Source organism: Bison bison, unplaced genomic scaffold, assembly GCF_000754665.1.
Source record: "Bison bison bison isolate TAMUID 2011002044 unplaced genomic scaffold, Bison_UMD1.0 scf7180017853731, whole genome shotgun sequence".
NCBI classification, from domain to species: Eukaryota; Metazoa; Chordata; class Mammalia; order Artiodactyla; family Bovidae; genus Bison; species Bison bison.
In genome coordinates this window covers 2,439,446-2,445,983 of record NW_011484304.1, presented here as the reverse complement: position 1 = coordinate 2,445,983, position 6,538 = coordinate 2,439,446, and positions in this window count along the sequence as shown.

Sequence of the window (6,538 nt, the reverse complement as noted above, 5' to 3'; positions counted from 1 at the left end):
TTTAAGCCAGCTTTTTCACTCTCCTCTTTCACTTTCATCAAGAGGCTTTTGAGTTCCTCTTCACTTTCTGCAATAAGGGTGGTGTCATCTGCATATCTGAGGTTATTGATATTTCTGCCAGCAATCTTGTTTCCAGCTTGTGCTTCCTCCAGCCCAGCGTTTCTCATGATGTACTCTGCATATAAGTTAAATAAGCAGGGTGACAATATACAGCCTTGACGTACTCCTTTTGCTATTTGGAACCAGTCTGTTGTTCCACGTCCAGTTCTAACTGTTGCCTCCAGACCTGCATATAGGTTTCTCAAGAGGCAGGTCAGGTGGTCTGGTATTCCCATCTCTTTCAGAATTTTCCACAGTATATTGTGACTCTTAGCCGTGTTCATTTCTCACACCTGGCAACTCTTCTTTCTCTGCCTCCCAATTCAGGAAAATCTCCCTGTTACCTCAGTTGTCCCAAATCACTGTCACCAGGCATCCATGCTGTACATGTTGCTTGAAGTCTGGGATGGCAGAGATGTTGACATTTCAAACTTGCAAACATCTTAAATTTAGACATCAAGTCTTGAAACAATCTAGAACATCTCAGTGACCACTCTTCACTGTAGGTGTCTGCTTCCCGTCCTACTGTTCCCACCGTACCCCTTGCTGTGTTTTCCAGTCTTGAATTCTTTGAAATTCCCATGCAGACAAGTTTTTATCTCTTAACTGTTTCCATATAGAACCTCCCACCTAGAGCAGCTTGGAGACATACATTGCTTATAAAGATAGTTCCTCCATTTCTGCTCTTGTTGTCTAGTTGCTCAGTCATGTCTGACTCTTTGCCACCTCATGGACTGTAGCCCACCAGGCTCCTCTGTCCATGGGATTCTCCAGGCAAGAATACTGGAGTGGGTTGCCATATCCTCCTCCAGGAGATCTACCAGACTCAGGGTTCGAACCCCTGTCTCCTGCCTTGGCAGGCAGATTCTTTACCACTGAGCCACCAGGGAAGCCGAGAAAACACACTAGTAGCTGGTTAAATGAAGGTTTTCTTTTAACGTACTTCACTATCTATTAATATCTACACTCTCTGGTTTGCCTCTTTAACATCTCCTTTTCTCCTTTAATTTCTATTGTTATTTTTACCTCCTCCCCTGAATTGCAGCAAAAAATAAAAAAAATCTTGGCATTGATTCTTAATGGTGTGCTTTGCTCTCAGTAAGCAAATGGCTTTGAAAGGATCATTTTCCCTCATCTACTGGGAACTGGGGAGAGGCCCCAACCCTCTCCCCCCACCCCTGCAACGCAGTATTCTAAGGTACCAAGTTGGCATCAGCTCTGAACAGTATCTTTTGTGTCATGCAACCCTTTCCCTTTCCACCCTCCCCACCATGCCCAATAGGAGCTTTGGCAAAAGAAAGAAAAAACCTGACTGGGTTCCAGCTCTTCTCTTGCCTTTTTCTCCCAGGTCTCAGGTTACTTCAATGAGGAGACTCTCTTGTTGATTGAACCTCCTGTGTTCAGCTTTTTGAGCGGACAGCTTCCCTTTCTTCTCCTGCCATGAGAAAGCTTTCCCGGGGCTCAAGCGTGTCCCCTCTCCCCTGCCATGGAGGTGCAACCGTACTCCAGTTCAAGCCAGCCACAGGCATATAGGTTGCCAAGCCCTTGACCTCAGAGTGGCTGGCCCTGGCACCACTGTCCCTCTGCTGTCTGCTGAGGTACCTTGTTCCAGGGGGAATGCTGACTTTGGTTGTTGACCTTTCATTCCAGGCATAGCTTTCTTCTCAAACTTGGGAGAAGGAAATGCAGAAAGGGGAGAGCAGAGAGGTGTGCCTTCTGTGGCACAAACACGTGGCCTGACCAGTGTCAGTAGTCAAGTGGATTTTCCCAATGATAGCCAGAAAGATTGCCCATAGGAGAAAGAATAAGACTGTTAATGCCCCTTCACCTTTCCTTCTTCCTTGTAAGCTGTAAACTGTAAAATGCAAGTGTTATGCATTATTTTTGCATACCATACAGTTCCTAGCTCATACATTTTATGTGCCAGATCCTAAAAACTTTTGAAGGCATCACAAGCGGTGGAAAGATGTCAGGTGTCACTAATAACATTAATCAGCAATCAGTCATTGTTGACACCATTACTGGTTGTGGAACACTTAATTACACACTAGGTATTATGCAAAGTCCTTCAAATGAAATGTCTTTGAATACTCCCAATAATCCTATGACTTAGATTTAATCAAACTCTAACTTATAAACAGAGGTAAAGAGGTTAAACCATTGAAACCCAGCTAATTTGTACTGGAGCTAGAATTTGAACCCAAGCTACCTCCACTCTGTATGTTGAATTGAACACTGTATTCATGCATGTCATGGATATATGGGGAAAGCGGTCTTGACTCTTGATGGATATAGTACATCCAATAATGAAAAAACCCCATATCTGTGCAAGGAAAAGCAAAGGGAGTTTTTCTTCTTTGTTCTTTATTTTGTGTTTTCCTGTAAACATCAGTCATCTTTGAATGATTTCAACTCATGGCCCTCTGATGCCAGGTAGACTTAAAGAGTTCAGATTCCCTGAGAGGGATTTTTGGAGAAAAACTGAAAGTTTAGAGACTGCTTCTCTTATCTTAACACTGAATAAGTGTCTTAAAGGATGGAAAAGCCAGAGATTTGGTATGCAGTGTAGAAAACCAAAGCAGAGAGATAGGGAAAGGTCCAGAGTTTGGAGGTTTGAAGGAAATAAAAGGCTTGGTAACTCTTCACTGTAGGAGGGAATTTGTAACTCTCTCATTTAACCAACATCAGGCAACCATGAACTAGGCCTTGGGTGTAGACTAAAAGTATTGGGAGTGTAGCATGACACCTTGGTCCTTGTCCCGTGGGGCTTATGTTTCAATGGGGATAGATAGACTGAAACAAGCAAACAACTGTGTTGATTTCAAGTAGTGATAAATCAGTGCCATTAGAGAGTAAAGCAGTATAGTAAGTTAGATAGAGACTGGCTAGACCAAAGCATCTGGGAAGGCTTCTTTGAGGCAGGTGGGTGGCATTTGATCTAAAGCTGTCTATGCTTGGGCTTGTTTCTGGGCTTTTTTATTCTGTTCCAATAAAATCTCTATGAAAATTCCAGGGGAATTTTTCATAGAAATAGAAAAAAATCTAAAATTCACAAGGAACAAGGAGACTTCAAATAGCAAATGCAATATTGAGCAAGAAGAGCAGAGTTGGAGGCATTACATTACCTAATTTCAAATTATATTACAAAGCTATAGTCATCGAAACAGTATAATACTGGTTTAAAGACAGACACATAGACACATGGAACAGAATAAAAAGCCCAGAAATAAACCCAAGCATAGTGATTTTTTAACAAAGATGCCAAGAATACAAGTAGGGAAAGGTTAGGCTTTTCAGTAAATGATGTTGGGATATCCATATGCAAAAGAATGAAATTGGACTTTTAATTTAAACTGTTTATACCAGTCTACTCTTAGCAAATTTTCACTATTTAATACAATATAATGAACTATAGTCATCCTGCTGAAGATTTGCTCTCTAGACTTACCATGTTCAATTTAATTCAGTTCAGTCACTCAGTCATGTCCTACTCTTTGCAACTGCATGGACTTCAGCACGCCAGGCTTCCCTGTCCATCACCAACTCCCAGAGTTTACTCAAACTCATATCCATTGAGTTGGTGTTGCAATGGAACCATCTCATCCTCTGTTGTCCCCTTCTCCTCCCACCTTCAGTCTTTCGCAGCATCAGGGTCTTTTCAAATGAGTCACTTCTTCGCATCAGGTGGCCAAAGTATTGGAGTTTCAGCTTCAGCATCAGTCCTTCCAATGAATATTCAGGACTGATTTCCTTTAGGATTGACTGCTTGGATCTCCTTACAGTCCAAGGGGCTCTCAAGAGTCTTCTCCAACACCACAGTTCAAAAGCATCAGTTCTTTGTGCTCAGCTTTTCTTATAATCCACCTCTCACATCCATACATGACTACTGGAAAAACCATAGCTTTGACTAGACGGACGTTTGTTGGTCAAGGAATGTCTCTGTTTTTAAAAATGATGTCTAGGTTGATCATAGATTTTCTTCCAAGGAGCAAGCATCTTTTACTTTCATTGCTGCAGTCACCATCTGCAGTGATTTTGGAGCCCCCGAAAAAAAAATCTGTTACTGTTTCCATTGTTTCCCCATCTGTTTGCCATGAAGTGATGGTACCAGATGCCATGATCTTAGTTTCTGAATGTTGAGTTTTAAGCCAGCTTTTTCACTCTCCTCTTTCACTTTCATCAAGAGGCTCTTTAGTTCTTCCTCGCTTTCTGTCAGAAGGGTGATGTCTTCTGTGTATCTGAGGTTATTGATATTTCTCCCGTCAATCTTGATTCCAACTTGTGCTTCATCCAGCCCAGCATTTTGCATGATGTACTCTGCATGTAAATTAAATAAGCAGGGTGACAGTATTCAGCCTTGATGCACTCCTTTCCTGATTTGGAACCAATCTGTTGTTCCATGTCCAGTTCTAACTGTTGCTTCTTGACCTGCATACAAATTTCTTAGGAGGCAGGTCAGGTGGTCTGGTGTTTCCATCTCTTTCAGAATTTTCTACAGTTTGTTGTGATCCACAGTCAAAGGCTTTGGCATAGTCAATAAAGCAGAAATAGATGTTTTTCTGGAACTTTCTTGTTTTTTGATGATCCAGTGGATGTTGGCAACTTGATCTCTAGTTCCTCTGGCTTTTCTAAATGAATTTGAACATCGGGAAGTACATGGTTCACGTAATGTTGAAGCCTGGCTTGGAGAATTTTGAGCATTACTTTGTTAGTGGGTAAGATGAGTGCAATTGTGTGGTAGTTTGAGCATTCTTTGGCATTGCCTTTCTTTGGGATTGGAATGATCTTTTGACATTGCCTTTCTTTGGGATTGGAACTGACATTTTCCAGTCCTATGGCCACTGCTGAGTTTTCCAAATTTGTTGGCATATTGAGCGCAGCACTTTCACAGCATCATTTTTTAGGATTTGAAATAGCTTAACCAGAATTCCATCACCTCCACTAGCTTTGTTCGTAGTGTTGCTTCCTAAGGCACACTTGACTTCGCATTCCAGGATGTCTGGCTCTAGGTGAGTGATCACACCATTGTGGTTATCTGGGTCATGAAGATCTTTTTTGTGTAATTCTTCTGTGTATTCTTGCCACCTTGTCATAATATCTTCTACTTCTATTAGGTCCATAGCATTTCTATCATTTATTGTGCCCATCTTTGCATGAAATGTTTCCTTGGTATCTCTGATTTTCTTGAAGAGATCTTTAGTCTTTCCTATTCTATTGTTTTCCTCTATTTCTTTGCACTGATCACTGAGGAAGGCTTTCTTATCTCTCCTTGCTATTCTTTGGAACTCTGCATTCAAATGTGTATATCTTTCCTTTTCTCCTTTTCCTTTATCTTCTCTTCTTTCCTCAGCTATTTGTAAGGCCTCCTCAGACAACCATTTTGCCTTTTTGCATTTCTTTTTTCTTGGGAATGGTCTTGATCACTGCTTCCTGTACAATGTCTTGTACCTCCATCATAGTTCTTCAGGCACTCTATCAGATCTAATCTCTTAAATCTATTCGTCACTTCCACTGTAAAATCATAAGGGATTTGATTCAGGTCATACCTGAATGGTCTAGTGGTTTTCCCTACTTTATTCAATATACGTCTGAATTTGGCAATAAGGAGTTCATGATCTGTGTCACAGTGAGCTCCTGGTCTTGCTTTTGCTGACTGTATAGAGCTTCTCCATGTTTGGCCGCAAAGACTATAATAAATCTGATTTTGGTATTGACTATCTGGTGATGTCCATGTGTAGAGTTATCTCTTGAGTTGTTGGAAGAGGGTGTTTGCCATGACCAGTGCGTTCTCTTGGCAAAACTCTGTTAGCCTTGCCCTGCTTCGTTTTGTTCTCCAAGGCCAAATTTGCCTCTTACTCCAGGTATCTCTTGACTTCTACTTTTGTGTTCCAGTCCCCTGTAATGAAGAGGACATCTTTTTTGGGAGTTAGTTCTAGTAGGTCTTGTAGGTCCTCATAGAACTGTTCAACTTCAGCTTCTTCAGCATTACTGATTGGGGCATAGATTTGGATTACTTAATATATATACACTGGACTATTACTCAGCCTTTAAAAAGGAATGAAATGCTGCCATTTGCAGCAATATGGATGGACCTAAAGATTACATCCTAAGTAAGTCAGAGACAGACAAGTATCATGTGGTATAACTTACACGTAGAATCTAAAAAAATGATACAAATGAACTTATTTATAATATAGAGTAGACTCAAAGACACAGAAAACAAACTATGGTTACCAAAGGGGATAGCAGAGTTGGAAGGAGAGATAAATTAGGATTTTGCAATTAGCATTTACACACTATTATGTATAAAATAGATAACCAACAAAGACCTACTGGATGGCACAGGGAACTATACTCAATATTTTGTAATAACCTATAATGGAAAAGAATCTGAAAAAAGAAATATATATATATATATATATATATATATATATATATA